Source organism: Ovis canadensis, chromosome 2, assembly GCF_042477335.2.
Source record: "Ovis canadensis isolate MfBH-ARS-UI-01 breed Bighorn chromosome 2, ARS-UI_OviCan_v2, whole genome shotgun sequence".
Taxonomy (NCBI): domain Eukaryota; kingdom Metazoa; phylum Chordata; class Mammalia; order Artiodactyla; family Bovidae; genus Ovis; species Ovis canadensis.
In genome coordinates, this window is record NC_091246.1 from 177,449,838 (window position 1) to 177,465,426 (window position 15,589).

At 37.5% G+C, this 15,589-nt stretch overlaps 1 protein-coding gene across 10 annotated transcripts in view; it reads right to left on the minus strand.

Annotated features, from left to right (window-relative positions):
* SPOPL (speckle type BTB/POZ protein like) overlaps nt 1–15,589 on the minus strand; it is a 52,880-nt gene that overhangs the window by 24,212 nt on the left and 13,079 nt on the right. The window contains exon 1 of one of the 10 annotated variants that reach the window (XM_069574426.1): nt 4,402–4,474. The exons of the other annotated variants lie outside the window; for them this stretch is intronic. The gene's annotated coding sequence lies outside the window, so the exon portion shown is untranslated. Of the gene's footprint in view, nt 1–4,401; nt 4,475–15,589 lie in introns of those variants that run through there. 10 annotated transcript variants of the gene reach the window in all.

The following is a 15,589-nucleotide window of genomic DNA, read 5'->3' on the forward strand; positions in this document are numbered from 1 at the left end:
ACTTCTAATTTTAAAAGTATAAAAATGCCTATGTGTTATTTGATGTCCATGATAACCAATTAGATGGTTGTCAACTAAGAATTATTTCAAAAAAATTCAGGAAAAGATGAAGAAGCAATTTGCAGGAGAACAGCTAAAAGCAGAGTGTGGGGGGGAGGGAGAGTTGAATTTATAATTTGTAATTCATTTGTAATCAGTAGAGTATTAAAAAAAAACCCATACCATTTTTCACTACAGAATAGTCCAAGATTCTTTTAAACTATCAATTCGGACAGCCAGGAAAACTACAGGGAAGCATATAAACATTACTGGCAAGTCTTTTCTAGGACAATTTTATAGCTAGTATCAAGGGGAAATTTTTTTTGGTCAGATTCATCCTAGAAATTTATCTTGGGACAAATATTAACGACTATGGGAAAAGATAAGAATATGCCTTAAAGGACCTCATTTTAACTAGCATACATAGGCATACTTCAAGATATTAAGGATTCAGTTCCACACCACCACAATAAAGCACTTATCACAAAGCAAGTCTCATGAAATTAGTCTCTTCTATAACTATGGAGACTAAATTAGCCACTATTAGAGAATAAAGTACTTTAGTTTATTTAGATTATTTTTAAAAACTCTCAAGAGAGTCATTTGCAAAAACTGTGTAGTATTCCTAACTGTGCTAGCTATCAAGCTTCCAGACTAATGGAATTAGTTGTTGAACTTGGAAGTACTACAAAGATGAATAACATGTAGTCCTTGTTTTGGAGAAGACTATAATACAGTAGGAAAGACAGGTACATGTGTGATTACTTTCAATACGGTAATATGATAGAGGAAGGTACAGAGTTAATAATGGAGCACCTTCAGGACAGGAGGATGTGGTCCCTGAGCTGGGTTCTAAAGGAAGCAAACAAATTATAGAAGACCACAACTATAGCAGAGATTTTAACAGCAAGAGTTCTATGAATCACTGCTTTGTCATGAATTCTGTAATCTTACAGATACTGGTTCTTTCTTTTACCTATTAAAAGATTATAGTACCTCATTTCCCAATGGTTGGTGAGTGGATAACATGACAGTTTATATATACATATATAAATATATAAAGTACTTACACTTAGCATAACGTGATTACTACAACAGACACATAGCAAGGAAAACTTCACAGGTGACAGCTGAAGATAATTTAGGCAGTGGTGGTTAAGACTAGTAATAACCAAGATAATCCATGCATACAGAAAGTACTTAGAGGCTATCACGGGGTCTTCTACTTCTGGGTATAATGAAATAGCTGGCAAGAGAACTAAGTTATGCTATGTAGCAGAAAAACCTGGATAAAAATAAAGTAACTACCTATTCAGAGGCATTTAAGAGCTACTCAAGCAATCAATACAGAGGGTCCCAAGATTCCAGAGAAGAGGGAATAATCTGAAGCCAAGCTGACAAGATACAGATACTTTTTTCCCAAGAATACTTGCTGAGTCTAGCCACAATGTATAGTAAGAATCCAGGCTTTGCCTCAGATTCAGAACCATAGATATGGAGGAACTACATATGGAGGGCTGAGCATAAAGTTACATGAGAATTTTCAATTGCTTAGGAGGTTGGTGTCCCTAATCTCCATTTTGTTCAGGAGTCAACTGTATTTGCTGTTTGGAGAAGACTTCAATATAGGCATCCCTCATACATATTGAGGGTTCTAGACCACTGCAATAAAGTGAATAACACAAGTGAGTGACAGGAACTTTTTTCTTTCCCAGTGCATCTAAGTTATGTTTATACTATACTGTAGCTTATTAAGTGTGCAGTAGTATTCTGTTAAAAAAAATGTCCATACATTAATTAAAAATATTTTCTTGCTAGAAATGCTGTCGTTTGTCAAAACCAGGTTGCCATGAACCTTCAATTTGTAAAAACAACAAAAACAAAAAATGTCACATTATCTGTGAAACACAATAAAGCAAAATGCAATAAGAGTTGTGCATGTATAAGTGTATAAAAAGATCTAGGTTAAAAAGACAGACAAAATATATAACTTACATCAGGTACAGCTATACTAGGATCGGATAAAAGAGATTTTAAAGCAAGAGCATTAGGAGACATAAAGAGGGAAATAGAATGTGAAAAAAGGTCAATCATAAAACCTGTATGCAGTATGATTGATTCAAAAATAATCACAGTGGGAGACTTTAATTTGCTTCTGAAAGAACAATCTTAATGACATATATACATATGCAAACATACATATATGTATTCAGGTACTTAGGGGCTACTTTGGAAAACTGCAATATCTATTAAAGCTAAATAACTAAATACCTTGAAACCCATCAATTCCACTCCTAGGTACACCACCAAAAGCATACACTCACATGTTCTTCAAAATATGTGTACAAGACAGCTTATAGATTGGCCCTAGATATAAGTACAGACAAAGCAATAATCCACATGTGACTGCCAAAAGCCGAAAACTACCCAAATGTTCATAGGTAATAGAATGGATAAACTGTGGTACATTCATATAGTGAAATATACAGCAATGAGAATGATCTATTACAACATGCAGCCTGAATGAATCTCATGAATCTCCTAAAGTTAAGCTAAAAAAGTCAAACATGCTGTATAAAATCATTCTAAGCTTTCAACAGGCAAAACTAACTTTAAGATTTAAGAAGTCAGAAGAGTAGAGGTATAAATGATAAGGATTTGAGGAATTATGGATGATATCAAGGTTTGTAGTTTAGAAAACAGGTAAATCAATGATAAAGGGGATCATTTAAGTCACAATAAGAAGCTGGGTTTTGGGACAAGAGTTTGGGAGTGGGGAGGGAAGTGGAATTATGAACATAGTCAAGAAGACCAGAAGAATATACATTTTTATTATACCTTTACAGAAATAAACACACAGAAAAATGATACAATTAGTTGAGTGTTTAATTATTAGCTCCCAGAAAGTGAAGAGGAACTAAAAAGGCTCTTGATGAAAGTGAAAGAGGAAAGTGAAAAAGTTGGCTTAAAGCTCAACATTGAGAAAACAAAGATCATGGCATCTGGTCCCATCACTTCATGGGAAATAGATGGGGAAACAGTGGAAACAGTGTCAGACTTTATTTTTGGGGGCTCCAAAATCACTGCAGATGGTGACTGCAGCCATGAAATTAAAAGACGCTTACTCCTTGGAAGAAAAGTTATGACCAACCTAGATAGTATATTCAAAAGCAGAGACATTACTTTGCTGACTAAGGTCCATCTAGTCAAGGCTATGGTTTTTTCTGTGGTCATGCATGGATGTGAGTTGGACTGTGAAGAAGGCTGAGCGCCGAAGAATTGATGCTTTTGAACTGTGGTGTTGGAGAAGACTCTTGAGAGTCCCTTGGACTGCAAGAAGATCCAACCAGTCCATTCTGAAGGAGATCAGCCCTGGGATTTCTTTGGAAGGAATGATGCTAAAGCTGAAACTCCAGTACTTTGGCCACCTCATGCGAAGAGTTGACTCACTGGAAAAGACTTTGATGCTGGGAGGGACTAGGGGCAGGAGGAGAAGGGGACGACAGAGGATGAGATGACTGGATGGATCACTGACTCGATGGACGTGAATCTGAGTGAACTCCGGGAGTTGGTGATGGACAGGGAGGCCTGGCGTGCTGCGATTTACAAGGTTGCCAAGAGTCGGACACGACTGAGCGACTGAAATGAACCGAACTGATGAGCCTAATCATGTAAAGATCCTACTATTATTCCAGTAGGTGCTTACTAAGAGGGAATAGCTCATGGATCAGAGGAAGTTTTATATGCAAATCCATTTTCAGTATTACACAGAGAAATCATTGGGAAAATTTATTTCGTAATAATCCACTTCATAGCCAACTTTGTAGAAAGGGCTATCTAAAATGTGTAACTTTTTCCTGAATAGAAGCAATCTAATAATATCAAGAATAAATATTTTGTAAAGGCTTTCTCTTGATATATGCCAGGCTTAAGTATTTGTCTAATTTGACTCCCAAAATAACTCTATGAAGAGGGTAATCACTGCTTCTGCCAATGTTATGGGTGAGTAAAATAGAGTACAGAGAGGTTTACGTAATTTGCCCAGGATTATAATGCTAAAATTTGGCAATGCTTGCCTGGCTGCCTGGATTCAGGCCTAAGCTTATATTAAATAATTCTTAAAGACAATCTTTCCAGCATGTTACTAACAGAAAACACACACACACACACACACACACACACACACACACACAAAACCAAAGAAATGAAAAGACAAAGCAAAGGTGATTCATACTTTCCGCCAAACTCATGTGATAGATAAATGGCTTTCTTATCTTTCTAATTTCTAGACATCTGGATCACATACTATAGCCAAACTGGAACCCTGAAAACAGTTCAAGGCAGTGAAGTGAGCACACTTACCTGTCTCTTTTATTTCCCAATATTCCAATGAGATGAAAACACATTTTTACAAAACAATGAAGTCATGACAGGACTGGAAAATAAGGATGATATTGGTATATCAGAAATTTTGAGAAGTTCAAGGTAGATAAACAGGGATAAATTAGCAGAAAAATCAATTAGATAGGAAAAGATTAGCAGGGAAACTAAAGGAGAAAAATCACAACAGACATTTGGGAAACAGTCCAAAACTGTAAAACAAAATAACCATGGTGGAAATGGAGACAATTTAGGAGACAGAATGGTACACTTAAATAAAACAAGAATAAGTCTTTGAAAAAATGGTCATAAAACAATAATTCTTGTTAATTAAAAATGTAAATGATAAAATAAATTCAACGGGCAAGATAAACAATAAAATGTTACAGTTGACGGAAACTACTCTTGAACAGACAAACTAAAAACGCAAAGAATATAGGAAATAAGAGAAGTTAGGAAGCTGGAGATCAGATAGAAGAGATCCAATATTCCAACAGGAGACCCAACAGGTGCTCCTCAAGGGGATAAAAACAGAAACAGGGCTTCCCTGGTGGTCCAGTGGTTAAGAATCCATCTGTCAAAGCAAGGGAATTAGGTTTGATCCCTGGTCTGAGAGGATTCCACATGATTCATGGCAAAGCCTGTGTGCCATAACTACTAAGCCTATGCTCTAGGACCTGCAAACTACAACTACTGAGCACATGTGCCTAGAGCCTGTGCTCTGGGACAAGAGAAGCCACTGCAATGAAGTGTAGCCCTCACTTGCAAGCTGAATAAAGCACATTTTCAGACAGCAAATACTTCAAGTTTGCCATTCTATTTTGAAAATTACTCAATGAACTCCAAACATTTTTGTATGACATGACTTGATGAGTAAAAAAAAACCATATGCTCTCAGCACACACGTCTATTTATAAGTTAACATATTATTACACTAACATTTAAGTACAAAGCAAATAGAATTAAAAATAATCAGATAAAATAAAATAATTTAATTATTAATATACTCTGACACCCCCTAAAATGATCTTGTGAAATCCCTTTATGTGGATACTTCTTTTGAAGACCACAGTGCTAACCAAACGAAAAAAGAATCTAAAGGAAAAAATCACGGGACTGAAAAGACAATAGAATTGAATAGGTCTTGGAAGAGAAAGAAACTGAAAAAAACAAAAACAAAACTAGGAGAATCCACTAGAATTTGATATTTAGAAAATTTTCCATTGTACACAGGATTTCATTTCATTCTGTGAGGCCATTCAACTTTGTTCTATAGTAAATATTTATATTATCACATTATAAATATCTGGGTTTAAAAGTTTTAGAACTGGCCTATAAATAAAGTAAAAGAAATTACAATTATAGAAAAAATGCAACCACCTTGATGATGTAAAATTAACAATGAACAATAATTGAGACTGAAGAGACGGAGGTAGGCAACACTGCCTAGACTAAAAACAGGTACAATTACAGTGGGAAGTGGAACTGGGAGTGGGAAGGTAGCTTCCTATTCTTTTTACTCTTAATGTAAAATGAACCTCAATATAATCATGACATTTACTTTTAAGAAGTATTATAAGCGGGGGGCGGGGGGGGGCATTTAACATGATATGCCCTTTTAGAAAACTGAAATTGGCTTGCCATAGTCAGTTCAGTTCAGTTGCTCAGTCGTGTACTACTCTTTGCGACCCCATGGACTGCAGCACGCCAGGCCTCCCTGTCCATCACCAACTCCTGGAGTTTACTCAAACTCATGTCCATTTAGTAGGTGATGCCATCCAACCATCTCATTCTCTGTCATTCCCTTCTCCTCCTGCCTTCAATCTTTACCGGCATCAAGGTCTTTACAAATGAGTCAGCTCTTCACATTAGGCGGCCAAAGTATTGGAGTTTCAGTTTCAACATCAGTCCTTCAAATGAATATTCAGGACTGATTTCCTTTAGGATAGACTGGCTGGATCTCCCTGCAGTCCAAGGGACTCTCAAGAGTCTTCTCCAACACCACAGTTCAAAAGCATCAATTCTTAAGCGCTCAGCTTTCTTTATGGTTCAACTCTCAAATCCATACATGACTACTGGAAAAACATAGCCTTGACTAGACGGAACTTTGTTGACAAAGTAACGTCTCTGCTTTTTAATATGCTGTCTAGGTTGGTCATAACCTTTCTTCCAAGGAGTAAGCGTCATTTAATTTCATGGATGCAGTCACCATCTGTAGTGATTCTGGAGCCCCCAAAATTAAGTCTGCCACTGTTTCCCTATCTATTTGGCATGAAGTGATGGGACTGGATGCCTTGATCTTAGTTTTTTGAATGTTGAGCTTTAAGCCAACTTTTTCACTCTCCTCTTTCACTGTCATCAAGAGGCTCTTTGGCTCTTTACTTTCTACCATAACGGTGGTGTCACCTGCATATCTGAAGTTATTGATATTTCTCCTGGCAATCTTCATTCCAGCTTGTGCTTCTTCCAGCCTGGCATTTCACATGATGTACTCTGCATAGAAGTTAAATAAGCAGGGTGACAATATACAGCCCTGACGTATTCCTTTCCCTATTTGGAACCAGTCTGTTGTTCCATGTCCAGTTCTAACTGTTGCTTCCTGACCTGCATTCAGATTTCTCAGGAGGCAGGTCAGGTGGTCTGGTATTCCCATCTCTTTCAAAATTTTCACAGTTTATTGTGATCCACACAGTCAAAGGCTTTGGCATAGTTATAAAGCAGAAATACATGTTTTTCTGGAACTCTCTTGCTTTTTCCATGATCCAGCGGATGTTGGCAATTTGATCTCTGGTTCCTCTGCCTTTTATAAAACCAGCTTGAACATCTGGAAGTTCATGGTTCACGTACTGCTGAAGCCTGGCTTGGAGAATTTTGAGCATTACTTTATTAGCGTGTGAGATGAGTGCAATTGTGCAGTAGTTTGAGCATTCTTTGGCATTGCCTTTCTTTGGAATTGGAATGAAAACTGACCTTTTCCAGTCCTGTGGCCACTGCTGAGTTTTCCAAATTTGCTGGCATATTGAATATAGCACTTCCACAGCACCATCTTTCAGGATTTGAAATAGCTCAGCTGGAATTCCATCACCTCCACTAGCTTTGTTCGTAGTGATGCTTCCTAAGGCCCACTTGACCTCACATTTCAGGACGTCTGGTTCTAGGTGAGAGATCACACCATCGTGATTATCTGGGTCATGAAGATCTTTTTTGTACAGGTCTTCTGTGTGTTCCTGCCACTTCTTCATAACATCTTCTGCCTCTGTTAGGTCCATACCATTTCTGTCCTTTTTTGAGCCCATCTTTGCATGAAATGTTCCCTTGGTATCTCTAATTTTCTTGAAGAGATCTATAGTCTTTCCCATTCTGTTGTTTTCCTCTATTTCTTTGCACTGATCTCTGAGGAAGGCTTTCTTATCTCTCCTTGCTATTCTTTGGAACTTTGCATTCAAATGGGTGTATCTTTCCTTTTCTTCTTTGCTTCTGGCTTTTCTTCTTTTCACAGCAATTTGTAAGGCCTCCTCAGACAGCCATTTTGCTTTTTTGCATTTCTTTTTCTTAGTGGACGGCCTTGATCACTGTCTCCTGTAGAGTGTCATGAATCTCCATCCATAGTTCATCAGGCACTCTATCAGATCTAGCCCCTTAAATCTATTTCTCACTTCCACTGTATAATTGTAAGGGATTTGATTCAGGTCATACCTGAATGGTCTAGTGGTTTTCCCTACTTTCTTCAATTTAAGTCTGAATTTGGCAATAAGGAGTTCATGATCTGAGCCACAGTCAGCTCCCAGTCTTGTCTTTGCTGACAATACAGAGCTTCTCCATCTTTGACTGCAAAGAATATAATCCATCTGATTTCGGTGTTGAACATCTGGTGATATACATGTGTAGAGTCTTATCTTGTGTTGTTGGAAGAGGGTGTTTGCTATGGCCAGCCAGTGCGTTCTCTTGGCAAGACTCTATTAGCCTTTGCCCTGCTTCATTCCGTATTCCAAGGCCAAATTTACCTGTTACTCCAGATGTTCCTTGACTTCCTACTTTTGCATTCCAGTCCCCTATAATAAAACGGACGTATTTTTTGGGTGTTAGTTCTAAAAGGTCTTGTAGGTCTTCATAAACCCATTCAACTTCAGCTTCTTCAGCGTTACTGGTTGGGGCATACATAGACTTGGATTACCATGATATGGAATGTTTTGCCTTTGAAACGAACAGAGATCATTCTGTCGTTTTTGAGACTGCATCCAAGTACTGCATTTCAGGCCCTTTTGTTGACCATGATGGCTACTCCATTTCTTCTAAGGGATTCCTGCCCACAGTAGTAGATATAATGGTCATCTGAGTTAAATTCACCCATTCCAGTCCATTTTAGTTTGCTTTTATTCTTAGAATGTCAACACTGACTCTTGCTATTTCCTGTTTGACCACTTCCAATTTGCCTTGATTCATGGACCAGACATTCCAGGTTCCTGTGCAATACTGCTCTTTACAGCATCAGACCTTGCTTCCATTACTAGTCACATCCGAAACTGGGTGTTGTTTTTGCTTTGGCTCCATCTCTTCATTCTTTCTGGAGTTATTTCTCCACTGATTTCCAGTAGCATATTGGGCATTAGTGACCTGGGAGTTCATCTTTCAGTGTCCTATCTTTTTGCCTTTTCATACTGTTCATGGTGTTTTCAAGGGAAGAATACTGAAGTGGTTTGCCATTCCCTTCTCTATTGGACCACATTTTGTCATAGTCAGCTCACATTAAATATAATTACCAAAAAAAAAAAAATATATATATATATATATATAGAGAGAGAGAGAGAGAGAGAGAGATACACTTAACACCTCCATCACACACCCCCCTTCATTTACTGTCTGACTGAGATTTATATGGACAGTTTGTTTTTACCTAAACTATGATCTCCATTAAGATTTTTTTCTCTTCATTTCTGTAGCACAAGGCCTAGAGTCTATTTTTTAAAAAGAAGGAAGGGACTAATCAAATGGTCTGAGGAATTAATGGAATAGCTAATTCAAACCTAGATGCAAAAAGAGAATAGCCATCTTGTAGCTCTAATTCACTTAAACCAGTTTATTTCAAGTTTACTAAAGTTCAGTAAAGTGTATATAACACAGAGAGAAAGGCTTCTCTTTGAAACAGAAACAGCTGTGACTTTCAGGAGAGTGATTAGACTCAGTGACATCACACCTAGACAGAGGTACTGTTAAGTCTTTGGGGAACAGGAATAGGGGGTGATAAAGGATACAGCAATGGAAATATTCTGAAACCTCGAGAGAAAAAATAAATGCTGGCCAAAGGTGGAAAGACCATTCTTTCCTCCTGATTATATATACTCCTATGTAAGAGGAAAGAGCTGGGGAGAGCTGGAGGAGGGTTTTGGCATCCAGGAGTTGTAGCTAATGATGATGAAATTACACAGGGCCTTAGTCTCCACCTTTCCCCACCACAGGGGTTGAGCAAATACTTCCTTTTACTTTATAGTCTACTTTGTTGTTGTTGTGTTAGTTGCTCAGTCATGTCTGATTCTTTGTGACCCCATGGACTGCGGCCTGCCAGGCTCTGTCTATGGAGTTTTCCAGGCAAGAACACTGGAGTGGGCAGCCATTTCCTTCTCCAGGGGATCTTCTGGACCCAAGGATCAAAGCCCAGGTCTCCTGCACTGCAGGCAGATTCTTTACCATCTGAACTACCAGGAAAGCCCCATAGTCTACTTTACCTGGGCCTTTAACTTTTTCCTATTTTGGCTATTAACAGAGGCCTAAGTGAAGTAACTGTTTACAGTCTGAACTCTCTGTCCAAAATAAAACGTGACTTTTCTTTAGAATTTGGTAATTCGAAGTTTCTGTAAATCAAAAGCAGACTATCTGTAACTTGATATGGTCCAAATAAGTAGTTCCAGCCTCTTACATAATTACAAATGGTAGACTCACAGCTTTGTATTTCTCTAGGGCAGTGATTCTCAAATTTAACTGTGCATGAGAATCACCTGGAAGGCTTGTTAAAGCAGAATATTGAGCCCCAATCCCAGGGTTAATGATTTAGTGGGTCTGGGTCAGGCCCCAGAATTTACATTTCTAACAAGTCTCAGGTGGTGCTGATGGTGCTGATCTAGGAATTTCACACTGAGGACCACATTTCTAGCATGAGGATTAGACCAGAAAGCTATTAATACCAATAATACATTCATCTCATCATCACTGCTGCAGCTATCCATTTGTCCTCCACTTATGACTCAAGTCTTCACAGACTTCAGTCTACAGGCAGACTCAATATTCTACCTAGGTATTATCCTGAGAGACTAGGCTAGTTTTCAACTTCTTTGTCCCAGGGTTTTATTCCAGTGTTATGGCACCTCTTTTGAAATCTATAACATCCTCTAACACCAATTGTAAGGAAGAAATTTTAATTATACATATATGGAAACTTAATTAGAACAGACAAAATAGACTTTTTAAGACCAACTCTTTCTCTATTTGATAAATCCTAAAAGTCATTAATACTTGCTGGGGAAGGTTTGTACACAAGCAGGAATTTAAAACCTCTGCTTACTGTTGCCTTATCATTCAACACCAAGGTTCTCCTTAAAAAACAAAAAACAAAACCCACACAGAGAAGAACCCCTGTGTGCACACACTGTAATCCCACAAAAATCACATTTCTGTTGATTTAACATATTTTTTTAAAAAAAGAATTAAAAGTAAAAATCATTTAACATTCCTCAACACAGACACACTATAGCTTATCTTAATGAAGGCAAAAATGGAAAAAAGCCCTGGAGTCTGTGTTGAGTTGAGAGATCTGGATTCTGCCCCTAGTCCCTTTTGGCTTCAGATCACACATGCTCTTGCATAGCACTGAGCTTTGGGCTAAACAAAGCATTCAGGGCAAGAATCACTAAATCTGATCCAGTTTTATCATAAGCTTATACAGGAACCACTCATACACTGTAAGACTAAGAGGTCTTGGTATCACTACATGATCTCCTCACAAGGCAATCAATGACCTTCTTGGGGAAAAAAACAGACTATCAATCACGTCAAAACCTGACTGCTTTTCCTGTAGCATTACATATTAAGGACACTCTGGATCTTTGGCAATCATTTAAAAAAAATCATCATTTAAAAACAACTAGATATGTATGTTATGCTAGTTGCTACAAGCTCATTTGTTTTCTTATTACTTACGTAAATAACTTAGATACAAGGCACAATAAGAAAATTAGAAGGCTAGATAGATCTGTATTAATGGCCATATTCCCTTAAAAATATATGAAGCACATAATTTTACTTTTTAAAAGGAGGCTATTTCCAGAAATCTTATAAAGACAGTACTGGGATTTTAAAAAATCAGCCTTATTTAAATGCTTAGCATGGCACTTTATAACTATGTTCACTGAACTTCATGAAGTAAGACTTTAAATTATAGTGATATATAAACTGTGGTGAACCAGAAAAGGGCAAAACTAGCAGTCAGGAGACGACTCAGTATGGCAAGCTGCAAGACCATCACCCTCTTAGTTTTTGTTGTTTTCACTCCTTCATTTGTTCCTTTATAGTCTATTTCTCTCAGCCCCTCCCCAATCACTGACTTGTGCTCTACACTGAGCTAAGGTCTGTGGGAACAAGGAAGGAAGACATAATATGAACTAGATCTCCCAAGTCCCTTCAGGTAAAACCTTTATCAGGGCTCTAATTTATAAATTATAACAACACTTTTGGAGAAGGAAATGGCAACCCACTCCAGTGTTCTTGCCTGAAGAATCCCAGGGATGGGGGAGCCTGGTTGGCTGCTGTCTCTGGGATCGCACAGAGTCGGACACAACTGAAGCGACTTAGCAGTAGTAGCAGCAGCAGCAACCCACTCCAATATTCCGGTCTAGAGAATTCCATGGACTGTGTAGTCCATGGGGTCACAAAGAGTCAAACACTTTTGAGCAACTTTCACTTTTATGTAAATGCAACATTTTTTTGTCTTTTAAAAATTCTGTTGAGCATTTTGTTAAAAAGTAAGAACAATCAAGACTTGCAATTTAGAGAGTTCCCTGGCAGTCCAGTGGTTAGGACTGAGCACTTTCACTGCCACGGCCCAGGCTCAATCCCTGATCAGGAAACTCAGATCTCATGAACAGAACACTACCAAGCAAAAAAAAAAAAAAAAAGATTTGTAATTTCACGTTAATTTTCCTCTTGGATGGTAACTCAAGTCATCAAATCTGTTGTCCTTATGAATCTCCTAAGATCTTCAAAAGAAGACAGAAGATCTGGAAACTATTTTCAATACTTGTGAAAGCCTGTCCTGTCAGAAGTCATATCTATATTGAGGCTTCAAAAACTAATAATAAATATCTTGTTTTTAAATATTCAATACAAACTATAGTAATTAAGGTAATCTAGATAAGTACTAAATTTGCTGATGGAAGAGTTGATTTGCAATTGTCTGCTTTGTCTAAATCCACTAAAAGGACCAATAATAAAAATGATGGATGGTGAAAGAACTGGGAAAAAAAAAACACTTTTTTCTCAAACTTGAGAGAAGCTATCTCAACGAACGAACAATAGATAAGTTAACCATCTCTCTTCTTTAAGCACTAACAGTGTTTTAATCTGTCCACCTTAATTGGCACTTCTGTAAAACATTTACTAACCAAACACTTAAGTTTACTCCCATACCATTTTCTTCAGCAAAATGAATAATTTCTTAGCTACTACCCAAGAACTTTCATAACCAATGCCTCGCATACAGAATTAATCAAATATAGTTCTTAGTGTAGTAATCCGTAAGATTTTACTTCATAGTTTAGAATTTTACTCTTACATATATATTATCTCATTTGATCCTTTAAACAACTAAATGAAGTAGCTACTTCTATTCTACAGAGAAACTGAAAAATAGAAGTAATATGATCTAAGGTCACAGAGTTAAAAAAAAAAGACAACAAAACCCAAAAAAGTAACTCAGAAATTAAATGAAGGATTCTTAATTGGAAATACTATGGTTTTTCAATTCATCAAATAGGGAGAACTCCTTGAGATGATTCTATTTTCAACTTTACATAACTACTGCCTATTGTATAAGATGGCATATACTAAGCAAAGACATACTGACTAGATTTGAAGTCAACTGCTGCAAAAGTATTACATATTTACTAGACAGCACATAATTGTTGCCTCCTAAAAATCAAAGTACCAGGCAGCATTTAGTATTATAGAATGATCCACAGAACACCATCAGGGTTAAGAATTTGGTTTCTGATTTTAGACTTGGGTAAAAATCCTGCAGCTGTATAAGTTCTCTGGGTCTTGATTTTCTTGTTTGTAAATTGGGAATAATAAATGGTAATATCTCAAATGACTGCTATATTGAATGAGACTGTATAGACAATACCTAATATAGTGCCTGGTACACAGAAAGCACTAAATAAATTGGTTCAATGTGTATGAGTACTAATGTAAAATTCAAAAACAGAACTAGTTTACAAAACAGTAATAATCTCATGAACTATGAAGAACAGTTAAATTTGCCTGAGGTTTCTGATGTTTCTGAGGTTCTGTTTTTGCTTTTTTAACCTTTATCATTTGGCTCTTCATCAGCTATTACTGAGCTGTGAATGCTGCTGCTCTCACAGTGCTTATCTCTAACAGCTTCCACCTCCCTTTTAATGCAAGTAACGTGGAGGCGTAGCTGTACAAAGATAAACTGATGCCCGAAGTGTCTCTTAAAAATTGCATAATCTTCAAGAGAACTTTCTGGAGTAATGGAAATGATCCTGTATCTTGATTGGGCTGTTGTTACATAGGTGAATATACCTGTCAAAACTCATCAAAATGGACACACAGGAAAAGATCTGTACATGACATAATGCAAATTAAAAAAAAAAACTTTTTTAGTTTTATAACTCTTGAACAAGTTACTTTCTCATTCTGGCCCTTACCTTTCTCATCCTCAGAAAGGGAATAATTTCTCACTCAGAAAGAATATAATGAGTGTTAAGAGATAAGGTCCATTAAATCCTTACAGTAGTTTCTGCACAGTTAGTTGCCAATTCTGGATCCACTTACATTAACCCTAAGCATTGTTCAGATTTATCTGAGTCCTAAAACATTCATCCATAATAAAAGCTATACTTCCCCCCTTCCCTCTCCCTTTTCCTACTCTTCCCCTCATCTCTTTTATTTTAGGAAAATATGAATAAACATTTGATTAAAGCTTTAGCCTCCACAAGGTATTATTTTTTAAAAATCATAAGTCATTTTTCTTAAAGTTCTCCTTCTTCTCATTTAATTACAGTAAAAAACATGGCAATTGCCTGGTGAACCAGTGCTTAAGACTCGTGCTTTCACTGCTGATGGCCAGGGTTCAATTCCTAGTGGGAGAGCTAAAATTCTGTAAACCAAGGGCATGGCCAAAAACAAAACAGAGTAGTTTACTTTTATTAGTTTTCAAGTCACTTTTTAAAAAGTGTCCAAGGAGATCAGTCCTGGGTGTTCTTTGGAAGGAATGATGCTAAAGCTGAAACTCCAGTACTTTGGCCACCTCATGCAAAGAGCTGACTCATCGGAAAAGACTTTGATGCTGGGAGGGATAGGCGGCAGGAGGAGAAGGGGACGCCAGAGGATGAGATGGCTGGATGGCATCACTGACTCGATGGACGTTGAGTTTGAATGAACTCTGGGAGTTGGTGATGGACAGGGAGGCCTGGTGTGCTGCGATTCATGGGGTCGCAAAGAGTTGGACACGGCTGAGCAACTGAACTGAACTGAACTGAACTGAAGCAGTGTTTTTTGTTCTAGAATTTCAGGACACTGGAACAATTTCACATTCATCTAGCATTTACTGAGCAAACATTCATTAAGAATCTAAATCAGCCAGGCACTGAAGAAACATTGATAAGGTCAGAAAGCCAAATACCTAGCTAAAGCAGATCAAGTAGAACCGCTAATAAAAAAGTCTTACCAAATAACAAAATATTTAAACTAGAAATTCAGCTCCTCAGTTGTACTAGACTCATTTTCAGTGCTCAGTAGATGCAAGTGACCAAAGCTACCAATAATGGAATGCGGAGATCATAGACCCTTCCACCATCACACAAAGCTCTACTGAAAAATGCTGCTTACCCATTCTATTCCAGGACCGCTCAATCACAATTTCAGCTTATATAACCTA